Raw genomic sequence first — 26,316 nt, forward strand, 5'->3', positions numbered from 1 at the left:
AATCTCCTCCTTTATTTATACTTTCATCCTTTTAATCCCTCTCCATCAAAGTCCTATTTTCTTATCATTAGTGATTCTTAGGTTGTCTGGAAATATTTGAGAATCTACTGAAACCAGAGTTCATTAATAACAACAGAAAAAAACAAAAATGATTCCCCCTTTTCAAGGGCAGTGAAGTCTTCAGACTATAACCTTTATTCCCTGTAAAATAAGAGAATTACCTGTGTTTTTCACTGGAGAGAATGATGTTTCTTACCCTGAATGGGTCAAATGATCAATTCAAGGGTAAGAGTTATTTTCATGTCAACAATGGTTAATATTTATATTCCATATACACATGTGAAAGAATATTACATATTACCTAAACTTTCAGTTTCCAGAAATACTGCATTATATGATGTTATGGACTGAATGTGTGTGTCCCCACCCCCCCAAATTTGTATGTTGAGACTCTAACTGCAATGAGATGCGATGGAATTAGAAGTTTGGACCTTGAAGAGGTAATTAGGTGTAGATGAGGCCATAAGGGTGGGACCCTCATAATGAGATTAGTGACTTTATATGAAGAGGAAGAGAGATCAGAGCTCTCTTTCTCTTTACCATGTGAAGACACAGTAAGAAGACTGCAAGCCAGGAAGAGCGCTCTCACCAGCCCCCGACCTTGCTAGCACCCTGATCTCCATTTCTAGCTTCCAGAACCATGAAAGAAAAAAAAAGTTCTGCTGTTTAAGCCACGCAGTCTGTGGTATTTTGTTATAGTTACCCACTCAAAATAAGACAAATTGTCTTCCAGGTGTGTTTAGCTATTCACTCATTCACTCATTTATTTACATCTGCTATTTTAAAATTCAAATAGCATTATACTACAGTGTGTTTGTAACCTTTTTACTTAGTAAGTCCTGATAATACCATACCATGTTAATGATATGCCTCTGTCTTTTGCATTGGTTTCCTGGGGCTGCTGAAACAACCACAAACTTGATAGTTTAAACCAACAGATTTTTTTTTTTTTAATCTCACAGTTCTGGAGGCCAGAAGTCTGAAATCAAGGTTTTGGCAAGACCACACTTGCTGCTGAGCATCTAGGCAGAATCTGTTTCTTGCCTCCTCTAGCTTGTGGTGATGGTAGGTGCTCCTTAGAATGTGGCTGCATCACTTTAATCTCTGCCTTCATCTTCATAATGCCTCCTCTGCTGTTTATGTGTGTTTCTATCTCAGAATTCCCTCTGCCTCTTTCTTATAAGTATACTTGTGAATGGATTTGGGGCTCCATCAAATAACCCAGTCTAAATGCCGACTCACATGATCCTTAACCACATTGTTTGCCATATAAAGTAACAGTCACTTTTTGCCATATAAGGGAATATTCATGGGTTCTGAGGATTAGAAAGAAAAATATACCTTTGGTGACGTGCCGTATTTTTCTATCTACCAAAGTCCATCCACTGATCACCAAAGGTTGGTATCCATCCCCCATGCAAATTACATCCCATCCCAACATCCCCCAAAGTCTCAACCTATGTTAGTATCAATTCAAGCCTCAAATCTCAGGCTCAGTTGTCCTAAATCTTATCATATAAATTATTTGAATCAGATATGTGTGAGGATTGGATGTGTTCCATCGTGGGGCAGACTTCTTAGAATTCCTCTCCATCTGTGGACCTGTGAAACCAGAAAACAAATAATCAGCTTCCAAAATACAGGGGTAGGACAGGTACAGGATAGCAGTTATAGGCATTCCCATTCCCAAAGGGGGAAAAAAAGGAAAGAATTTAGAAAGAATCTAAGTCATTCATAGTCATAGTTTTGTGCTTGCCGTGCTGGCCACCAACAGTTCTATGCTGTTTCCCAGTAACAACACAGGATCTTTATCTTGGCATCTTCCCACTTTCAGGGTTGATATTAAAAATTTGAGGCAAATGAAAGGGCTCCAAACTCCACATAGGCTTTTTTTTTTTCTAGATTCAGTTTTGTCTTCTGCTTAATTTTATTATAAATGGATGGAAGTTAAACAGCTTCTCTTGAAAGTCATCCAGAAGCTTTTGATTTGTTGGTGCCTCAGTAAGATTCCTTCGTGATGTGTGAATCAGTCACACTAGCTTCTCCTGGCTCTGAAAACCCTGTAACCTATTGCTAGAGGTTTGGCTGTTTCTAGATCCTTTAATTGCATTATCTGGCACATGTTAGACACATTCTTCTGCATACACAATATTTTTCATGCCAAAGTTGCATCAAAGTGTATTTTAAGGCAATTAAAATGACAACTAAAATGACAGAAGTATAAAGTTAAAATTCAACATATATGCTTGTATCATTACAAATAACTGAAATGACACACAGATAAACAGAAACATTTCTCTTTATATACAGCTACATTTGTAATGCAGGCAACATCTTATGTCAGGATTTACTCATCTGTTTAGTAACTTGAATTGTTTCAAGATTGGTCATGAGATACTTCCCATTCAGAAATGTTAAAAAGCAAACCATGTGTTATCTTAGACTAAGGTGATATGGGATTTCATATAATCAAATATTCTTTTACAGTATTCTTTTTAATGGCTACCTATTATTTTATTGTTTGGATGTATACAACAAGGCTCTTCTTATTGAACAATTAGTTTGTTTCCAGCATTTCTCTAATTGAGGTTTGTAATAAATATCCGGTACCGAAAAGGAGTTCACACATTTAACATTTATTCCAGGAAATATCTTAATGGGAACTAAGAAGATATCCTGGATTAACATGCAAATGAAAATGCCCTTGTATTTTTTTGTATGTCCATTTCTTTTATTTTTTCACCCTTATTTTAACTTGCTAGTATATTCTTTGTTTGAATAAATTGACTAGATAGTCCATTAAGTCATTATCAGTCATTACCACCTTATCTATGTACTTTTTTGTTAGATTACTTTTAATTCACTAGGAAAAACAGAGGACGATGGGCTTGGCCAGGGTGAGGGTGAGAGAGGAGAGATTAAAAGGAGAGGCAGAGGAAGTGTCAGTAAAAGTCAGCCCTGCCCACTCAAAGGGTCAGCTAAGAATCATTAGAATGAGTTTGTTGAATAGGCAGGTGGTGACAGGTGCTAGCACGAATGATGGAGGAGGGTCAAAAGCAAACTTTGCCTACTTCTTAATATACCCTCAGGGATTCAGCTGAGCGGCATGCATAATCTAACACACATTCCACTATGTTTTCTCTACTGTAAAATGCTGGTGCAAGTGTGAATGCAAGGCTGATGTCAGGGCATGAGGGAAGGGCTGTGGAAAAATGGAGGGAGTGTGTAAGCACCTGAAGCGTCTGCTCTGTGATTATATTCATCAGTATGTAAGGAAGGCAACAGCCTGGGGTTGTGTACTGGGCCACACCTCACCAGGGACGGCTGTGGAACTTCTGCTGAGTAAAAGTTGTCTAATCTATATATCTCTCCCTCTCCCTATTATTTGAGGCTTTTCTTTAAATCTTTAATAAGTGAAGTCTGGGTTTATTCTTAAGCATGTTGCTGCTTGACCAAATGTTAGGATGTATTTTTATCAATCACCATATCGCTCCATTCTTTCTGATATATTCTCAGTGATCTCCTCTTTCCTACCCTCCTTCTTCCACACTTAGACTCACATCAGATACAAACAGATCCCAAAGAATCCCCCACAGAGGTGAAATGGCAAAATCCCTTTGGGAAAAGCATGAAAAGAGCTAAGGGGTTATTCCATTGCCCTGCAGATACACCCGTTTCCTCTTTCTAGACAGAATCCCAGGGTATGTGAGTGAGTGAGTGAGTGAGTGAGTGAGTGAGTGTGTGTGTGTGTATGGGACATGTACCCACTGGTCTTAGAGCTGACCTTCAGGGCCCTGTAGTGCGGTCAACCAGCATTGCCCTGGCTCCTGAAGGAAGAAAGGAGCCCATTGTCTCTTGCTAAAATCCTAAAATAGAACTGCCCTTTTAAATGCTGCATGACATTGTAAATGCTCAAATCTATTTTCCGACTTACTAGAACCCACTGGGTAGCTCATCCACATTGTTGCTCTCTAGGTTTCTCTGAATCTATTTCAGCGTTATTTCTCTATGTATCCCAAGTGACATTTTATTCAAGATTGAATCACATTTCATTTTTTTTGGTTTGATTTAAATTAAATTTAGTACAGTGTGTCTCAGTTCTTAATACTGTCTGCAACAATTCCTAAATTAGAAAGCTCTTCTAAGTTCATTAGCAATGTGTTGCTTTCTTGCTTTTTTCAAACTTTCTCACTGTGTTAACATAAAAACTAATATTTGTACAGTCCTTTACAGTTTATAAAATACTTTCAAACCTATCACCTCCTGAGAGTGGGTATTTTTCAGAACCCTTTTTTACCAAAGCAGAGACTGAGGCTTGACGATCTAACTAGTTTGTCAAAGTTTACACAGCTACTAACGGAGTTGAAGTTGAAGGTGGTCTTTTGGCTCAAAACCCCATACCTTTTATAGCGCACTGCTTCCAGTACCGAATGTGTTCCCACGTGGAATAATGGATAGCAGAAACAGGTGTTATTATTTAACAAATAAGAATAAATCTCAGTGTCTAAAAAGATGTCTCACCTATAGGTTTCGGTCAAAAATATGTCTTTGTTTCTGTTAACATAAAAGCAACATACAAAAGCCAGTAGCAAGTGCTTTTAAGGATATTTATTAAATATTTATAAGCACGATACTCTGTACTCAGTGCTTTCCAAATACTATCTCAATTAATCCTCAGAACAAACCTATGGATGTAAGTACTAGGATCTTAGTCAACTCAGGCTGCTATAACAGAATACTTTGGACTGAATGGCTTACACAACAATTTCTTTCTCACAGTCTGGAGGCTAGAGGTGCAAGAGCAGAGTACCAGTATGACTGGGTTTTTGGTGAGGGCCCTCTTAGTTCACAGACAGCTGCCTTCTCGGTATTCTCACATGGCAGAGAGGTCGTTTCATTGGGGATCCACCCTAATGACCTCATCTAAATGTAATTAGCTCCCAAAGGCTCCACCTCCAAATACCATCATACTGGGAATTAAGGGTTCAACATATGAATTTGGGGGCGAGGGCAGCACAAACATTCGATAGCAACTAGTATCATTCCCATTTTGTAGATGAGGAAACAGAGTTGTAAGAGATTATATAAGTCACGTAAGCTAGTAAGTGCTGGCGTGAGGACATGAAGCCAGGAAAAATGGCTGCAGTGAGCATATTCTTGACCACTAAACCATAGGGAATACCATGTCTAGTTCTATAATCAATTAGGTTAAAATTTTAGCTACACCAGTGACCAGCTGCATTCAATGGAAAATAGTTAATCTCTCTCAAGCTTAGTTTTTCCATCTGTAAAATGATTAAATACGTTAACAAAAATTGGCACTTAATTAGTAGTCAATAAATGTGAGCCAGGATTGTTCTACTTATGCTACACACAACTTCACTTATTTATTTCTCAAATATATGTTGATCACCTGCTATGTGTGACTCTATATTTCTCTGCACACTCAGTTTTCAGAAGCTCCATCTCTTCTGTACCCCCAAGATCAACAGCCTTCAAGGCTAACCAGGCACTTTGCATCTTTCTGGCTATTGCACCATTCTCTCACTATATGGCCAGGATTACTCTCTTTTAGTCTGTTGTTGATGTTGTTTCAAATGAGCTTGTAACTCCAGTATCTTTTGTTTTGCAACATTACTGTCACTCTATCTCCTCCTTTAAAATGCCAAAATTCATTTGTCTATTTTCTAGGGCTGTTTGAGGACACCCTCTCTTGTGCATGAAGAAAACCAGTCTGTTTGACTACAAACAGCTCTGATTTACACAACATGATTTAAAATAAAGGCTTTCATCTTGAGGCCCGCTCTTTTTTTTATTTTTTTTCTGTTTCATTTTGTTCTCTGCTTATAGATTGGATCATGGCCTGATGCCTCAGGATGAAAACATTGGTGCTCGATGATTCTTTAAAAGTCAGTGGATTTGTTTCCAGGCCCTTTTGCCCTGACTGTCAAGCGTCTTTTCCCAAAATTCTGTTTTCCCCATTCCTCGGCTCTTACAACTTAGTTGACAAACTTTCACTTTGCTTTGACCTGGGATGATTTGGTGAAACACTTTTGTTAAGCTTTGCTGTACTCACTTGAACGCCATTGTTTTATATACAGTATTGCAACTTATATAATACTTTTTTATATGAATATAGCCAAACAAAAACTCTAAGCTCAGTGGCAAACCTGATGCCACTGTGATAAAATAAATGCAAAATGCCTTTAATTGGAACGGATGTTTTATGATCTGAATATTTCTGTAAACCCAGTCTACACAGTCAACATAGCCAAAAGTCGAATACATTATGAGGCATAAAATTGTAAATTGGACATGTGGATAAGCTTTATTGATATTGTAAAATATTATGGTAGAACTTTCTGTCAAATCTCCTCATTCGAGGGCTCCACATTAAGAAGGAAAACACTCAGAGTTGTGAGTAGTACTGACGTAATTAGCAGTTGAACCTGTTTGGATTCACAGCACTCACTCCAGACAATTACAGTTTTAAACTTCCAGCAGATGGCCGAGTTTAGTCCTGGGGAGCCTTTCTTCCCACAGCCGTGAAGCCAACATGCGGTTAGATCTACCAATGGCAAGGAATTAACTTTACCTAGAAATAAGCTAGTGGGATGGAAACTGCTGAATCTGATGGTGTGCCTGTAACTTCAGCCAAACAGCTGCTTCCGTTGTAAGTCCCTAGTGTTTCTGCGTAGGAATAAAACGATGGTCAATTTGGTGGGAAACCCGTAATTGAAGAAAGTAGGCGGAAAGAGATAGAAAAGGGAGGAAAACAAAGCAGTTGCATTCGCTGTTTGCTTTGTGGAAGCAAAACAACATGCTCTTTAATGGGAGGTATTGCTCTTATACATGCAGTACTGGTACTCTGTTGACATAACAGTAATTTATCATGGCCCTCTGTTGAAGAAAATTAGATGAAAGAAAAAAGAGGGAGCAAAGACTATTCTCTGGGAGATATATGAAAATTACGCTGTGGTAACAGCCAACCCTTTTTAAATGTTTACTGTATTTGGGGGATGGTATAAGCTCTTTAGATATTAGATTGGTGCAAAAGTAATTGTGGTTTTTGCAATTTTTAACCTTTTAAATCGTAATTGCTTTTGCACCAACCTAATGTGTTACCTTTTTAAATCCTCATAACATCCCATGAGATAGATTCTGTTTCTCTCTTTTTTAATAGGTTTTATTTTTTAGAGCAGTTTTAGTTTCACAGCCAAATTTAGCAGAAAGTACAGAGATTTCCCATATACCCTGTGCCCCCACACATGTATATCCTCCCCCATTATTGACATTCTCCACTAGCATGGCACATTTGTCACAATTGATGAACCTACATTGACACATCATTACCACCCCAAATCCATAGTTTACATTAGGGTTCACTCTCGATGTTGTGCATTCTATGGGTTTGGACCAATGTTTAATGGCATGTAGCCACCATTATTAGATATTATTTTTATTCCTATTTTACAGCTGAACAGACTAAGGCAACGGGAAGTCTCACAGCTGGTAATTGGCAGAGCTGGACTGAAAGGGGTCTGCTGGATCTATCCATAAGGATGTGACTCCTGTGAGGGCAGATTTAGGAGAGTTGTTGGGTGAGGGTGCGAAAGGAACATAATTTTCTTATTAGCAGGATCTCTGGAGGCAGATGCATGCGAGGTATCAGAGCACCTACACATTCACTTATGAGGATGACACCCTGCATGTTGCTCATCCAGGCATTTTGCTCCAGTGTGCTCTTAACCATTAGCAACCTACTTCTTCGTGCCTCATTTATTTAAGTAGTTCCTAACTTTCTAAACCCATTTTCATTGAATACAGTGTGATTGCCACAACAGCCCTATAAGACATACTATCTCCATTTCATAGACTAGCAACAGAGGTACAGAGAGATTTCAAATGATGTGCCAGGAGCACGAAGCTGGTTGCTGGTAAAGTCAATATAACTCAGGATGAGTGTTCTACTATTGAACTTAACATTCTTCAGAATCATTCATCTTTGGCTCACATTTCCACCAACAACTCTGATGGGGATGCTTTACTGTGTCTCTGATGTTCTTGAGAAGAGCTTTTGTGGTGATTGATAGGATCCATGAGACCCTCTCATCTCCTCCCCTCCCCGAGTGTGCTAGGCACAGGCCATTGATATGGTGGTGTTATTGGACTAACTTCACTTGAGAGCACGGCATTTTGCCATTTCCTGGTTTAACCCAAGTAATATTACCCAGCTTTCAAGGCCAGGAAAGTAAGAAGCATGCAATGTGAGTTCAAGGTCATAGAGTGAGTCAGAAGAGCTTAGAAGTTCTTTAGCAACATGTCATCCCCCCTTAGGCACAGGCAGGAGATTTAACTCATTGATTTATTGACATCTGAGAGTCATATTTACAGGTCTATAAAAATTACCGTGTGCTGCAAGGATTCAGAAATGTGAGTCCAGGGTATGCTCTGCTGAGTAAACTGTCCAGTGATATTTTCTAGAGCCAATCAGTAAGAAAGTAAACAGGTTGGTCCAGTCATTATTCACTCAAGCCAGGATAGAAAGAAAAAAAAGTAGCTGGTCTTTGATTTCATTTCCTATCAGTTTATAAGTTTGTTTGCTTATGGCTGCTGCTGTAACATCAAGTTAAAGCAATTTCCAGGCCATTACTGCTCTAAGGCAATATGAACTTTTCAGTTGTTGACAAGACATTGCCTGGATGTATTGGAGACTTCAGAGATTACCCAGACATCAGCAAAAAATAAATTGTATGAGTGAGAGTCCCATGCATCATGTGAGTCCTTGGCCAGGAAATCAGCAGCATGATCCATTTGCTCCTGAGTGCACTAGAAGTCGTGCAGGCAGTCCCAAAGCTGCAAAGGCCACACTTAAAAAGTGCTCACATATAAATCTTAGAGAACTGAGAATAAATTATGCAAGTTTCTCTTTTAAAATTCCCTTCTTTTTAACAATCCAGTTCTTCAAATATCATTCCTGGTCCTCTTTTCTATTAAATCAAGCAGATAATGTAAAGAGGAGACAGAGCGATGCACTGAAAGTCCATTGACTGACTTCTTTTTATCATATTTAATTCTTCCAGTTTTTCTCTTTCATATGTGTTTTTCCATCCATTTTTCTTTGCTTGACTTTCAACTATTTTCAAATACCTTAATAATTGCCATTGGTGTGTCATTTTCATTTTTAATATGTTCAGTATTTTATTTCTCTTCTCTTTCTGCTTATGCTGCCATCATCTTCTCATTCCTTCATGTAACTGAGCTTACACATGGTTTTATATTTTTAAACACATTACTCCAACAATATTCCAACTGTCTCTGGAAAAAGGAATAAGTCTTAAATATAAATCATCCTGAGCCAAGTGATAGCATGTTCAAGCAAGGCATTAAATCCCTACTTCCAATTTCCAAAATCACACTGAGAAATAGCTTAGGTCAGGTAGAGAGGATGTGGCAAAGGTGAAAAATGATAGTAAGAAGAGTCTCCGGTTTTATCAAATTTTGCTTTTTTTATTACTTTGGACTTGCCAATAAATTCTGGGAGCCATGCCTTTTTCATATATTTCCTTGATCTCTGCTAACTCCAGCATTTGGCAGATGAAATTCCAATAGACTGTCTAGAGACCTCTTGCCCCAACAGCAGCTAAATATCGCAGTTGGCCAACCACAGAGCAAGAGCAATGAGGGTATAAATTTCAATCTATTTCTACCTTTGCAATCTTAGCAGGAACTGCTTATATTTTATAATATGTAGAATAATATTTGAGAACTGTTTTTCCTGGCTCAAAGCTCATGTAAAAATAAGGAAACAAACACACCCATATATCAGTGAAGAATGAAAAAAAGTGTTGAAGACAAGAAGGGAAAGAAATAATGTATGATGGTTCACTGAGCCTCTACTCTGTCCCAAATGCTTTAGATATATTAATTTAATTTTACAATTATCCTATGAAGTGCTTACTACTGTACCTTTTAAAAAGACAAGGCATAGGATGGTTAAGTAACTTGCCAATGGTCACACAGTAAATGTAGAATTGTATATGAATCCAGATGATAAAGACAATAAAGAACAGGAAAAGGAAGGCGAAGGAGGAGGAAGAAAAGAAGTAACATTCACTGAGCCAGACCCTGTGCTAAGCATTTCATATACATTATTTTATTTACAGCAGTTTTCTGAAGTGCCTATTATGACTTCCATTTTATTTATGAGAGACCAAAGGATAGCATAGGTAGAAAAATCTGTCCAAGTTACGGAGCTACTGGGTGGAAGCTCCAGGATTTGAACAATAGCCAATAACTTCAGATCCTACACTGACAACTCCAAATCCACATGCTTTTCTCTATATAACTATGTCTCTTGAGACATTGGAAATGGAAATTCAACACCAAAAATATATTTTAGTGCCATGTTTAAGAAAAGTGAAAATTCTGTTTCATTCAAGATGTGAATAACATGTCAGTGTAGCCCAAGTACTGGAAAGGTTATGTCAAAAGATAATTCAGGATGCCTAGCAAGTGTTCCCTAATATTTTGTCATCACTGCAGTGCATGTAGGACTCCTTCAGAATGTATCGGGGAGTCAAGGTAGTATTGGTGAGAGAAAGAGAGAGCCATCTTAAAATTTCAGGGTCAGCATATCCAGTTAACTCTATCACTCATGTAGAACTAGCAGATCGCTGTTGAGTTGGATTGATAAATGCAAACAATTGCATGAACTCAATTAGAATAAATTCCAGATATTAGGATTCCAAACTGAATAAAACCAATTAACTTATAAGTTCCTTTTACGGGATTGAATCACTTAAATGTCTTTCCTTTGATAAAACTATTCTTATAAGCAATGCAGATTTAAAAATGTTGTTCCAAAAATTATTTTCCTTTTAACTCTTTTGATTTCCTTGTCTCTCACAATGTTAATTTTGAATAGGTAGAGAAGTATGGACTTAGAGGAACTTCCATTAATTAAATATTTACTCTGTCCAGGCACTGTGCTAAGTACTTGCATTCTGTTATGTGAGATAAGTACTGTGTAATGTCTATTAAGTGGATGAGGAAACAATGGCTTAATGAGATTAATTAATTTTTCTGTGTCACATGACTAATAAACAAGGCTTCAAACCCAGGTCTTTCTGACTACAGAATCTGAGCTCTTAGTTAATATTCATTGAATTCATAGGTAGTTAAATCATCACATTCAAAAGGTGTGGATTCATAAATCATGTCATTATGGAAGGGTCATGTATTATTCAGTTCTGGATCTTACCATTTAAAATAAAAAACAGATCAATTGGGGTGTGCTCATGGCCCACAACCACTTCAGTTGAAGAGGGACCTTAGGAGCCAGCAATGTTTAGCCAAGAGAAATCTCAATATGGTCCTGCCTTCAGATATTTGGAGAGCTGCCTTGAAGTGAAATGAGCCTATGAACAGAGGGGTCTGGAAGAGACTATTTTCAAGGTTCTCTGACATTTTAGGTTTCTATGATATGTTCTTCATGAATCCAAGGGCTAACTATGTCTTAATCAGTGAAGGCAGCTATAACAAGATACTGTAGATTAGGTACCTTAACAAACAAACCTTTATTTCTCGTGTTTCTGGAGGCTGGAAAGTCCAAGATCAAGGTGCCAGCAGAACCAGTGCCTGCTAAGGATACTCTTCTTGGTTTGCTGTTGGTCATCTTCTTTTGTATCCTCACATGGCAGAGAGCAGAGAGAGTTCCTCTCTTCCTCTTATAAGGACACTAGTCCCATCGTGGGGGCTCCACTCTCATGACCTAGTTGCTTCCCAAAGGCCCCAGATCTCCATACTATCTCATCAGGGTTTCAGCAAAAAATTTGAGGATGGAGGGAGACACAAACATTCAGTTCATAGAAGAGGAGAGCTAGTGGAAGCTACATGTCAGTTTAGCTTGAAGAAGAATTCTCTACTAGAGCAATCTAATGGTGGCAGTTGTGCTTCAGGCTCAACCCATCATTTCTATTTCTAGCATAGGTCAGAAAAACAATTGGCAGGAATTTTGGAAAGGAAATTTAAATATAGGGTGATTGATTAAACTATATGCCTTTTCCAGACTGGAGAGTCCATGAATTGACACACAAAGGCTTAAAGGTTACAACCCCACCCCTCCAAAAATTGTGCTACAATTTCTGAGCCTAAGATCCCATGCTTCTTCTACTCATCTCAAGAAGCCTACAGTAGAAAGGGAGGACTACAGAGAAGAACTTATAATTACAGTAGTATAGGTCTCAGCTCTTGCACTTGAGTTCTAAAATGGCACGGACAGGATTGTAAGAAAATCCGTACAATTATTCACAATAGCCAAGACGTAAAAGCAACCCAAATGTTCATCAACAGATGAATGGATAAACAAACACTCTACACTGGAATATCATTCAGCCTTAAAAAAGAGTGAAACCTCGTCATATGCTACAACATGGATGAACACTGAAGACATTATGCTAAGTGAAATAAGCTAGTCACAAAAAGATAAAGATTGCATGATACCACTTATAGGTGGCATCTAAAGTAGTCAAACTCTTAGAAAAAGAAATGTGAGTCCCAGAGATTAGAGGGAGGAGGAAGGAAGAAGTTGTAGTTCAAAGGGTATAGAATTTCAGTTTTGCAAGATGAAAAGTTCTAGAGATCTGTTGCACAACAATATGAATATACTTAACATTACTGAACTGTTCACTTAAAAATGGTTAAGACGGTAAATTTTATGTTACATGGTTTTTACCACAATAAAAAAATAAAAGAAAATCCACGTAAGAAATAATGATATAACTCGTAAGAAAATATTTTGAAAAGAAAACTCCAGTCGAGTTTTAGGGAACATAAATAATAACAAATTACAGAGGGCACATTCCTAATTGATAGGGAATCTTCCCTGGTTAAATGAAACTATATGCAGATGTGGATTAATGAGTGAAAATTCAAAATAATTGATATGATTGAATTCATTTCTAAAATGCAGTAAAATTAGTCTTAATGATAAACACAATGAGATTGATAAGACCCACTCAACAAATATTCTGAAGATGGGTTCAATTTTATCTTTAGCCTTTCTCAAGTGATATTTTTCAAAGAAGAAGTCACTACAGTGGTGTTCTTTTTATATGTTTTTGTTTGTTTGTTTGTTTCATTCTCAAATACCCTTAATGTCTTCTATATGGAACACATACACGTGGATACACAAGCACATAAAAAAATAGTTTAGAATCCCTCTCCAGAAAGACAGGGTTACAATTCAGACCTCTGAGAACAGAGGTTTCAAATAGCACCTTGAAGTTTCTTAGCCTTTCAGATACCTAGAAGTTTCAGAGAAAAGTCAACCTCTCCCTTCTGATTGTCTTCCGTTGTTTGTTGTTTCCATTATAGGACCAACTCTTGTCTATATTTGAAACCAAGAAACAATTGCCTTTAAACTCCATATGTCCCTAACATCTTCCATTTTCTGACATTCACCATTTCCAGGTTTCCGTTGATAGCTCTTGTATTGAAATGTTTAACTATTAAGGCAGTATAATAAGCAGTCATTTCTTTATGGTTAGATGTGAAATGGTCTGTCTCTTGAAAGCACAACCTACCCTAGTTTTCAGTTTTATGATGGTTAATTCCGGATCAGATTCCATTCCACCTGCCCTTCTTGCTCTAGGTTGGGTTGATTTCTTTTCAGCTGCCTAAACTATAACAATTGAGAGTATGCGATGAAAGATAAATTAGTTATGATTCTAAACTGCACCCTATCAAATGGGGAAATTTTTAAATAAATTATGTGCCTAACTTTTTTCTAAGCAAATATAATTGCTAAACTTCTAACTCACATATAGTTCTGATGTAACACATAGGATAGCTTGATGTAGTGATAGAAAGTTTAAGTAATCTCTAAGATAAAAGGTCAGAGAGCTATCCATAAGAAGTAGTCACTTCCTTGGTCTAAAGAGGGAAAGCATGGGGGGAAGATGGTAAAGATAGGAATCAGGAAACATTTGTTCATTGGCCAAGGCTAAGGACTTTTGCTGAAAGCCTCTGTCAAAAGGATTGTGGTCCAAGTGGCTTTATTTACTTTGTGTTCTCTTCAACCACCTATTTTCTAGGTATTTAGCATTTTTCTCCCTTCTTTCTGATTCTAGTCTACCTTATATTCTCCATAGTGCTTTCTCCACCTAACATATAATACATTTATGGGTTTATTGTCAACCTCCATATCACTAGACTATAAGCTCCCTACTGTTTCAAAGATTAGCCCATAGTAGGGGGTTCAATAAATATTTGTGAAATGAAGGAATGAATGAATTGTGAGACAGCCTTTATTATTATAATCCACATTGCATTAAAAGTGATTCTATTGGGGATACTTATAGAGCAACGTGTTTGGCACTATACAGATGAGGGGAAATGGAACACATTTAATGATTTCTCTGAGATGTCCAGTTTTCACCATAGTAAAGATGGATGGTACCTACAATCTCTCTCATTTCATGCCGGAAACTGAAGCATATATTTTCATGCATAAGTACAGAATTTTCTGAGTTCTTTGTCTTATTTCTTTCCAGGAATGTTAGTACATGCAGCTCTTGAACACTAGTGAAAACACTGTGTAGTGAGAGGTCTTTGGCCCATCTTGCCTTCTTGAATTGGATGCAAAATAATAGTCCACTTTCGTGGACTTTTTTAAAATCAAAGTCAAATCTGACAAGTAAAACAGTAACTATTATAGAATTATAACAAATAACTTTATTATTTTTTATTCTTTGCAAATGCATTATGGGAGTAGGCCACATAGTAAATTGCAATTAAAAGGGTACAAAGTAGAAATACCTTTCCTGGGTGGCCAGTTAGTTCAGTTGGTTAGAGCATGGTGCTAATAACGCCAAGGTTGCTGGTTCAATCCCTGCATGGGCCACTGTGAGCTGTGCCCTCCTTACAAAAAAAAAGAGAAATATATTTCCTGGCTACCCTTCTAAATGATAAAAAGGAACAGATAAGATAATCTCCATAGCAAATACTCTGAAAAATAAAATATTAACAATAAAAACAATGAAATATATAAATAAAAATTTTGCTAAGAATGGTTCATATATGTTTGATCATTTTTAGGTTTTGCCCAGTATCATAATCTCTGTTCAAAGCCAAAACCTGCCTTCAGACCCCATTACACAACCAATTATACTTTATTCCTTTGGTGGACACTGTGGTGGGCTCTCAACTTTTATTCCCACTGGCAAATATTCCAGTTTTTCTTCCAGTCCCTGAGAGGAGTTTCCTTTTTCCCTGACTCTAGGAGTCATCGATTCAGGGGTGAAGGTAATGAGAATGGAGAACAAGATGTGGAAAAGAAGCTTCCTTGCTCTGTGGCATAGCTTCTGGAATTACTCTTATTTATTTCTCTTTGTTATGGGCAGGGACTTCTGTAGCCTCTGGTGTTGTTAGCAGCCAGTTTGTACCTATATGGGTGATCTGACACACCAGAAGGTAGAGTGAACAAGCAAAACGAAGGTGGGTGTTAGATAACATCATTAGGACCAAGTTTCTCTTGTGAATCAGTGTATCTGCTTCATTGTTAATATCAGTGTAAATTGGATGTTTGGTTACTTGTCAACAGGCACTTCCTGACAAATGAAATTGCTTTCTTCAACAAACATTCACAAAGAATCTAAGTCTTCGGCTGTGTCATCCAAATGTAATTAAGATCTCTTTCATGCCCTCAAAGAAGTTACAGTCCAGTAGGAAAAAGAGAAAGTAAATACCAAGAAAGGGTGATGATGAGGTGAGAGTGATCCATCACAGATGCAAGCAGTAAGGGGTAAAGAGAATTTTTAAAATAACAAAATTGACTAAAAGTCTTCTTTTTATTATCACTGTGTACTGTCAATTCTATAATAAATAATGTCAGTGCAGTGATAAACTCTCCTCCCACCCAGGAGGACCATCCCCACTTCCTTCAGCCCCCAGACCTTGTATGCCATTGTTAAATGACTACCTGTGAGTCACACTAAGTTATCTCTACAGCATGAAGCTCACATTTACAAAAATAAGCCTTCCAAAGAATGCTGCTTTGTAATCATCTGGGAACCAAAATCTTGATTGCAGTAATGGAGTAGATCTATCTAACTATCCCAATGCTGGCAACAGAGAATAAATTCAGTACTGTATGAAGGCAACTTAGGAACTAATTGAGACTATATGAAGCTACATAATGGGACAAGGAAAATTATATGCCACACAATATTGATGCTATAACGCAGAGGGCTTTTAATTTTTCCCTATTAAGGAATTGATGGCATTTCCCAGCCAGGTATGGCTAAGAGAACAGACTCTAATGATGCTGAGGGACTCTAGGAGCTCCTGTTTAAGTACTTTAATCCATTGATGCTGTTGTATGCATCTCCCATTCTGGCTGCAATCTAGTCCTTGCCAGGAGGTCATTTTACTCCATCAGTACTTTGTACTCTCACTTTCTCATGAATGTTTGCTTCGTGATTGCTTTAAGTGTAGTCTTTATCCATTATAGTATGAAAGACTGTTGCTTCACCATTACAACGTGGCTATTTCCCACCTGGATGCAGATTACCCTGCAGTGTAGGTACCAGTACCATGGAGTGAGGGAACTGATGCTCCTGAAGTCAGTCCTCACTAGGAGGCTGAGGAAGAGCTGGGGCCTGACAGATGAGAAAGACATTTATATAAGCAGAGGGAGAAAACTGAGGAAATGGTTTAAGAAAAGATACAAGAGCATAAAATGTATTGTGTATTAAATAAAGGAAAGTAAAGCAACAAGACTAAACTATGAGCATGTGACAGCATATGTGAGAGAAAGAAATCTAGTCTAACATTACATCATAGCAGGAAGAAGTGGCATCTAGAACATCATGCTAATTACTTAGAACCTTTTTTGGTAAATAATAAGGAGTCGTGAAAAAGTGTGAATGCAAAAATGATATCATTCTGCTTTTTCCATTTTGTATTATGTAATATTTAAATATTCAAAAATTTCAATATGTAAATTACGAATAATATTATTAATATCTATAAAAGTATCACCAACTTAAAGAACTAAAATAATTCTGACATTATTGTGTATGTATTTGACTTCTCTAACCTGTTTTTTACTTCTTGCTCAGAGTTACCTACTATAATGAATTTTGTTTTATCATTTTTTTGCTATTTAAAAAGAAAAAAGATTTAGCCTGTATATATCCCTAAACAATATACTGCTTGGTTTTCCTTGGTTTTGAACTTCATAAAAATTATGTTATACTATATAAAGTCTTTATGACTTGATTTTTCTGTGAATATTACTTTTAAAGTTTATCAGTAGATAGTTTTCATTATAGCTATAGTTCATCCATTTCCATCACAGTCTAATATTCTAATGTGAGTTTGCCATATTTATTTATTCTGCTAATGAAAATTCCAGATGTTTTGTTATTGCAAGCAATGTCTTCTAGTGCACATGAGCAAGAGTTTCTCAGGTATATATACCTAGGAGAGGAATTGCTGGAAGTTACATTTATGAAGGTTCAATTTTGTAAAATACTGCCATTTTTTTTCTATAGTAGTTAAAACAGTTTAAACACCATCCAGCATTGAAATACATCAGCCAATAGCAGCATTTAGTATAGTCAAATGTCTTGTCTTTCTGCCAAATAAGAAAACAACAAAATGTTTATCATTTTAGTGTTGTCTTTCCCTGATTACTAATGAAATTGACAAAAACATATTTATGTGTGATTATATCTTTTTTAGGATGTCTGTTCTTATCTTTTGCCCATTTCTCCATTGAAATGTTTGTATAGTTATAGAACTGTTTCAATTTTCTACATTTTAAATCAGCTATTGATAAGAATGTTTCCTGTCCATTTTGTCTAAATTTCCAAGTTATTACCATAATTTCTCTGAATATCTTTTCATTATATTTTTAAATCTTAAACGTATCTATAGTTACATTCTCATTTACACTCCAAATATCTTTTATTTGCACCTTCTTTCTTTTTGTCTTTATAAATCTGTCCATCAGTTTATCTATTTTAACAGTTCTTTAAAAAACAACTTTGACTTTGTTGACCGTCTATTTTAATATTTCTTATTTTGTTTATTTTTTTAAAAACTCGTCTCTATCATCTCTATTATTCTGCTTTCTTGTAACTTACTCTGTTTTTCTAACTTCTTAATATGCTGGCTTTGCCACAAGCATGTAACATAGCAAGCCTTCTTTGAGTACTGTTTTAGTATATTATTATCATTCATTTAAATCTTTTTAATTTCTATTTGAAATGTTTTGACTTCTGAGTTATTCAGGAGTGTGTGTTTAATTTCCAACTTCATGGAAATTTTTATTAATCCTTTGGTTATCACTTTCTAATTTATTTGAATTGTCGGAGAAAATGGTTCACATGTACTGATTTTCCGACATTTAGACATTAATGGCTTAGTATGTGGCTATTTTTTTAAAACCTCATGTTTCTTGATAAGGATACAATCTCTAGTTCTATGCAGGGTTCAATAAATCAAGTTTGTTAATTGTATTGCTCAAATATTTTATATATTCATTATTTTTATCTGCTTGATCTATTTATAATTTAAAGAATTATATTAGAGTTTTTCATGATGATGAAAGATTTTTCTTTGTAGTTTTAGAACTCTGGCACTAATTAGAACTATGGTTCTAGTTTTTTCTATTTGTACTGGGGGTGCCAAAAAATGTATACAAGTGGACACTTTGGTCAACGTTGTGCAACCAGTACTTCGCTGTAATCAGAAGTGTCTGGATGGTGATGGTAACCACTTTGAGCACCTCTTGTAATTGCAGAAGTCAAATATGACTTGTATTCATCTTCTGTTATCGGTATAGATTGAGTATTACAATTTTATACAGTTTTCCTTTCTTAAAATGTATATACATTTTTTGTCACCGTCTGTGTGTGTGTGTGTGTGTGTGTATTTGTTATTTTATTAGGTGCATACAAGTTTACAATATTATTATAGCTGTCTAGTGAATTTACCCTTTTTACCATTATGTACTAACTCTTTCTATTTCCAAAGTTTTTTTTTTCTATTAAGAATATTTTATATTCTCCACCTTTTTTTTTTTTTTTCTTTCAATTTTTCTGTTTTCTCACAGGCATGCCTCTTATACACACTAAATGGCTGGATTTGTTTTCATATTCATTCTAATAATCTCTGATTTCAAGTAGCAATTTAAGATCATTTATACTTATTGTGATTAATAATATGCTTGGACTTATCTTTATCATCTTACTTTATACTTTTTCTGTGCCTCTATCTCAAACCCCTCTTTTTGCCCCTTTATATTTTGGATTGACAGAGGCTATTTTTTTTTTTTTTCTTTTCTTATTCCATTTTTGCCATCTACTGGTTTGGAAGGTGTCTTATCTATATTATTTTAGTGGTTACCCTAGAAATTTTACCATGCATGGTAAGTAAAGTCAAATATTAATCAAAATATTACTTCTACCCTAAAACTATATGAGGATCTTAGAACATTTAATGTTCATTATTGTTAGTCTCCTAACTTTCACATGACTGTTTATCTTTTACTGTATTCCCTAAATTGGAAGTTTTTTTGATTATTTATATAGGCAATATTTATTTAGATTCCTCTGCTCATTAAACAGTTTCTTCTCAACATTGTGTCTTGCATTTCAGACTGTCCTTTTGAGATCATTTTCCTTCTCCTAAGAAGAATATAACTTCAATATTTTCTTAGTGATTGCCTATTGTTAGTTTGTTTTTAATGAAAATACCTCTATTTTATCCTCATTCTTAAAAGGTAGTTTATGTTGAAAATCATTTTTCCTCAGCACTTTGAAGATATTATTCTATTGTCTTAATGGGTTCCATTGTTATTATTAAGAACCTTGTAGTCAAGTTTTCATCCTGTATAGCTGTTCTGTCATCTCCCTCTGGCTATGTTGGAAGCTTCTCTTTATCTTTGGTGTTCTGCAGTTTTGCTAGATATGTCTAGTTGTGTATTTCTAAAAATTTAATTTGTTGTGTATGGTATGCTTCTATTATATGTAGATTAATGTTTTTCATCACATCTGAAAGTTTTTCAACCAAATATTGAATTTAAATATCACATCTCCATTATCTCTAGCCTCTCTAACTGGGGCTAGAGTTGCATATATATATTAGTGTTCTCATATTATTCTCCATATCTCTTCTCTTTAATAATGTCCATCTCTTGTGTCTACATAATTATATCAGATCTAAGTCTTTATCTGCATCTAATCTCCAAAATCTCATAAATTGGTTGTAGATGAAAATGGAGAAGTAGAGTATAGAATGATTCAGGAATTTTGTAGAGTGATTTCAGAGGTAGAGGAGACAAATTAATTCCTTTCCTAGTTAACTTATATTAATGACCATTATCATTGTTGTTCTGTTTGTTGTAGAATATCTATAAAACTTACGCTGTACAATTAAGTGAAGTTTGCACTTTAAAAGACATTTTAAATCATGATTGTTTTTTGAAAAAAACAAATAAAATAAGATCTTTATTAAGTTTCAAAGTTCAGTTAAGAAACTTAAGAGTCAATGCAGTAACATGCATTTGAAGGCTCACTGCCTTGATTTACTTGATGTGGAATCATCTCCCAAACCTTCTTGAGTCCTTTACCTACATCTTTAAGAGAGCATGCATGACCTAACCATATTCTGGCCAGCACCATATTCTGTGATGTGTGATTTATTGTTTTCCAAAAATATCAAAAAAGTCATGAGTTCAACAAATGCAACTACCTTCTCCTACTTTTGAGCAAATTCATTTCTTACTGACTTTCTTCCAAAATTCGTGATTACAGAACCGCTTTCCTAATGTCCTTAGCAGTGACAAACTGGTCATATACTTCAATTAATAATAATTTAGTAAATAGCTGTGAGGCACCTGTTTGTCAAAGTTAGTATTTCTTATTATAAACTTAAGATACAAAGGTGCAAGTATAAAATTTGTTTTTAAATTTTGGCACATTATGTTTAATAGCCCTTAAATGTGTTGTGTCTTTTAAGTCCCCTTCCCCACAGGCTATTTTATTCAAAAAGTTGGGTTAATAGATACAATTTGATCTCAGAAGTGGTACTAAAAAGACATTCTGTATATCCAATAGTATAACAACATTCAGATAAAAGAGATACTTCTTTCATTCTGTATGTTGACCGTCCTTCTCCCTCCCTTCCTGCTTCCCTTTCTTCCTTCTTCTCCTTCCACCAAATTCAGAAATTATCTGGAGCCAGTGCGATGACATTTTTTTCTTTTATAATGAGTTCAGCATTTGCCATTGTCAGCATTTGGAGCTTACGTAGATAATAACGTCTTGATTATTCATGGTGATAAAATACTCCTTGATTATTCATGGTGATAAAGGGGGATGGCATTGAGGCAGTGGAAGTTCTCTGCACTGTTAGAGCTGGCAGCCAATATGAGGGGTAGGAAGACTTTCTGACCCTTGATGCTGTCCCTGAAGACTTAAATTCTACCATTAGCAATTTGATCCTTTGGGTTAGGGCATTAGCCCTTATTAAAATGCAAATCCCTCTGGGTCAGAAAATGCCTTAAGCTGCTATCATTCATTAACATCATATGACTAATTTATATATTGGAATCTTTCCAACAGAACTAGCCACCAAGCAGATTTTGTAAGGAGCACTAGAGAGATTCAGTTTGAAAGAGATTCAGGACTAGATGCGGTCACAGAACATCCAAAGAGCAGTAGGAGGCCATTGCAGGCAGGAGAGAAAGAACAATGAAATGTTGAAAAGGCTCAAGAGAAACGCATCTAATTCCCTTTCTCACCCATCCTTACTCCTAGTTGTGAATTTTTTTTAAATGAAGAAAAAAAAATCCACATGAACATCCTATGAACCTAGAGCAGGGGATATAATTCCCTGCATAATTTCATCTGGGATCACATTAGGCAAGAATCTTGGAGAGTTGGAAGCATCAGTAGAAATTACTTTGTAGGTGATCAAAAGCATGAAGGGGACAGAGAGCTAGAGGTTATTTACTATATTTACAGGATTTCAGAACTCATGTAATTCTGATGGTCACTATTAAAAACAGGCACAAAAATTGGTTAAAAGTCTCATATCAATCCAATAGTTATATATCATTTCTCCAAACTACAGTTGGATATATTTGTACATGCTTCCTTTGTCTTTTATATTTAGTAAGCATTTCTAGTGTCCTTACTTGTGTAAGTTTATTGCTAGTGTTCTGTGGAATACAGTGACTAACAAAAGAACCATTCCCAAGTAGCTATCAAAGGGCTTCAAGAAGGAAATAAAGCAATAAATATAATGCAAGATAGACTACAATACAAAGAGCTCTCTGGGAAATACAGGTGCAGCACAATGTCATATACCAGGAGTGTTAAATAATGCTCAACACTTTAGTTATAAATAACCAGTTCAGTCATTGCTATAAAGATTGGCAGTTGAGGGTGACAGTTACTTTCATGCATATCACCTAAGGCAAGCCATTAGTTGTCCACTGAGTTAAGAATTAACCAGAAAATCCTCGGAATTCATCAGTGATGAAAAGAGTCTGCTCTCACTTTTGCTAGAAATTCTCAAAGATCCATCAGTCTTCAAGGAAGGAAACAAAAATTAAATTATCTTTTGAAGCTTTCCTGAGATTATTCCTTCCAGGTCAAGATCCCTCCTTGTCATAGAGTAGGGTTGGGGGTTGGGAGATACCAAAGTGCTGAAGTGCTCAGACTTTGGGAGCTGAGGTGGTAGTCAGCACCAAAGCTAAGGGGAGTTTCAAAGTGGATAACTGTGTGGAAGTGCGTGATCCAGAATTTCAGAAGGAGTAACTTAATGGACCACAAATTAGAAGAAGTCCAGAGGCAGGTACTGAAGTCAGGGTATGAAGCCAGAATTCTATAAGTTAGTTGTATTGGACGCCACATGATAAATGTTCCTGTTTGGAACTTACTTTAATGGGGTGTATGGGAGAAAGGTCTGCGGTCAAACTTATCAGGCCAGAGACTGGGTGGATATTGCCAGTTATTGCCAAAGCCAGTCTTTCTTGGACAAGTCAGCATCTCTACCTTTGTCTTCTCACACTGCTTAATATTCAGTGAGTAAAATCCTTCTTGCAGTCATGTATGCCGTATGCATTTACTAAGCAAGTATTGTGTTCTGGAGTCCATGCTGAGTGTGCAAGGAGAGTCAAGTAGAAACGGTTGGTGCTCCAGAACCTAGAGTCCAAAGGGCATGTATAAAACACCTGCCAGCCATACACAACTAAATTGCATGTATTTCTGTGAGGTTGGCCAAAAGCTGGACTTAGAAGTCTAGCTTCAGCTTTTATATAGTCATGATTAGACCTCCCACAGAACTCACATGATTAATGATAAAATCATAGCTCACAACCTTTTCATAGGCTGATGTATTATAACAAGTTGTCCTTGAAGACATATGCCTAAAGGACTGAGGAGCAGAAAATAAGTAGGCTGTTTGCAGGTAACATTGAAGGAACTTTTGAATTGTTGTATCTGTTCTCTTGCACCTACATGTCCCATCCCCCAGGCCATCTGCTCCTTTCACTCAAGGATCCGGAATCCCATGGGCAGGATTTTCACTTCTCAATATAGAACTGTGTACCTTACCTCATGGCCCAACTGACTTCCTGAGAATAAATCATTGTCCTTGTATTTCGTAAGAGACAACAAACACTGATTTTGTTGTTAGCATATGTGAGCTTCTGCTCATTCAACAGGCTATATGTTTTAATCACCAATAAATGTGCTAAAATTTCAGGCTTAGAAGGCCCTGAAAGATCAACTTTTAATCAGTTACTGATTGCAACTTGAGGGGTCCTGTGTCCACATTCAAAGCAGTGTGACTTATGCTGTGGTAAGTAACTCCTCTTCATTTGAAGTTTTGAAGTTGTTTTAAATATCTTAAACCAAGTTTCTTCAACACAGTGTCAGGACTGTGACATTGTATGCTAGTTTTACAGCTAAAAGGGTTCTTTAGCAGTGTGTTGAAAGGCAACGTGAGTTCACTCTGAATCTTTGATTATGTTTAATAATTTCACTGTCAGACGATGAGTCCTGATCTTTCTCTTCTGCTTGGTAGTTTGTGTTTACACCTCCTTGCCTTTGATAAAAGCAATGTAACGGGCTCTGCCCATTGACAATGATAACTCCTTTATTTTAATTAGAGCAGAGGGAAAAAATATAAAACTTGGCACAATAGGGTATAAAACCCCTTTCATCAACCATTTTAAATTTTAGTAGTTATATATATACTCTTATAAAATGACTGCTTTGTGAAACTAAATGTCAGCATATTCAGTCATTTGATTTACACAGGAGATTTTGCCTTCTTTCTATCAGGTTTAATTTAGCAAATAAGATTAAGAACTTTTTTTTATCTTGTCTATTTGCAAGTATTGGTGATGTAGCCATTTATAAGCATGACTTTGTATAATATTTTATTTAATGGGAGAATTCAATGCTCATTCTCTTTTCAATACACTGGGGCTCACTTTGTCTAGCTACACGAGGGTGTTGTCACAGTACATGAACTGGGAAGAAAGTACCCACTAAGTAGTAAGTGGTATTTCTGAATCCCTATTAGACTACAATAATTGTTAATAATTTGTCTCAAGTTTGCCTGTCTGGAGGCTGCATTTTTTAAAGTATTTTATTTCAATTACAATTGACATATAATATTATATTAGTTCCAGGTGTACAACATAGTGATTAGACATTTAGACAACTTATGAAGTGGTCACTCCAATAAGTCTACTACCTATCTAGAACCATACATAGTTATTACAATATTATTGACTATATTCCCTATACTGCAGTTTACATCTTCGTGACCATTTTCATAACTGCCAATATTTACTTCTCGATCCCTTCACTTTTTCGTCTATCCCCAATCTCCCTCTCATATGGTGACCATCAATTTGTTCTCTGTATCTATGAGTCTGTTTCTGTTTTATTTATTTACTTTATTTTGTAGATTCCACATGTAAGTGAAATATGGTATTTGTATTTCAGTGTCTAATTTATTTCACTTAGCATAGTGAAATAAATGCTAGGTCCACCCATGTTGTCCCAAATGGCAAGATTTTATTATTTTTTATGTCTGAATAATATTCCATTGTCTATAAGTATGTCTTATTTATCCAATCATCTGTTGATGGACACTTAGGTTGCTTCCATATCTTGGCTATTGTAAAGAGGGCTGCAATGAACATAAGGGTACATATGTCTTTTCAAATTAGTGTGATGGATTTCTCTGGATAAATACCCAGAAGTAAAATTGCTGGGTCATACATTAGTTCTATTTTTAATATTTTGAGGAACCTCCACACTGTTTTCGATAGTGGCTGCACCAATTTATGATCCCACCAGCAGTACGTGAGGGTTCTCTTTTCTCCACATCCTCACCATCACTGTTTGTTGATTTATTGATGATAGCCATTCTGACAGGTGTGAGGTGGTATCTCATTGTGGACTTGATTTGCATTTCCCTGATGATTAGTGATGTTGAGCATCTTTTCATATACATATTGGCCATGTGTATGTCCTCTTTAGAGAAATGTTTATTCAGGTCCTCTGTCCAATTTTAATGAGATTGTTTTTTATGTTGAGCTGTATGAGTTCCTTATATATTTTAGATATTAACCCCTTGTGGGATGTATCATTGATGACTATCTTCTTCTGCTGAGTAGATTGTCTTTTCGTTTTATTGATAGTTTCCTTCCTTATGCAAAAAAAAATAGTTTGATATAATCCCATTTGTTTATTTTTTCTTTTGTTTCACTTGCACAAGGAGATATATCCAAAAAAATACTGCTAAAAACAATGTCAAAGAGTTTACTGCCTATGTTTTCTTCTAGGAGTTTTGTGGTTTCAGATCTTACATTTAAGTCTTTAATCCATTTTGAGTTTATTCCTATATATGGTATAAGAAAGTGGATTAGTTTCATTTCTTTTTCATGTATCTGTCCTGTTTTCGGATCACTATTTATGAAGAGACTGCCTTTACCCCATTGTATATATTTGCCTCCTTTGTCAAGGATTAATTGACCAGATAAGCAAGAATTTATTTCTGGGCCCTCTATTCTGTTCCATTGATCTTAGTGTCTGTTTTTATGCCAGTATTATGCTGTTTTAATTACTATAGCCTTGTAGTATTTTGAAATCAAGTAGCACAATACCTCCAACTTTGTTCTTCTTTTTCAAGATTGCTGTGGTTATTCTGGGTCTTTTG

General features: G+C 36.1%; 1 protein-coding gene across 12 annotated transcripts in view; it reads left to right on the forward strand.

Moving 5' to 3' along the window:
• B3GALT1 (beta-1,3-galactosyltransferase 1) overlaps positions 1-26,316 on the forward strand; it is a 524,367-nt gene that overhangs the window by 388,292 nt on the left and 109,759 nt on the right. For 9 of the 12 annotated variants that reach the window (XM_088793710.1, XM_088793711.1, XM_088793708.1 and 6 more), the window contains exon 4: positions 1,023-1,125. The exons of 2 other annotated variants lie outside the window; for them this stretch is intronic. The gene's annotated coding sequence lies outside the window, so the exon portion shown is untranslated. Of the gene's footprint in view, positions 1-1,022; positions 1,126-23,763; positions 23,941-26,316 lie in introns of those variants that run through there. One more of the 12 variants, XM_019727355.3, reaches the window with a different exon arrangement.

The sequence above is a fragment of the Rhinolophus sinicus genome, chromosome 17, assembly GCF_057876585.1.
Source record: "Rhinolophus sinicus isolate RSI-liver-muscle chromosome 17, RSI-T2T, whole genome shotgun sequence".
NCBI classification, from domain to species: domain Eukaryota; kingdom Metazoa; phylum Chordata; class Mammalia; order Chiroptera; family Rhinolophidae; genus Rhinolophus; species Rhinolophus sinicus.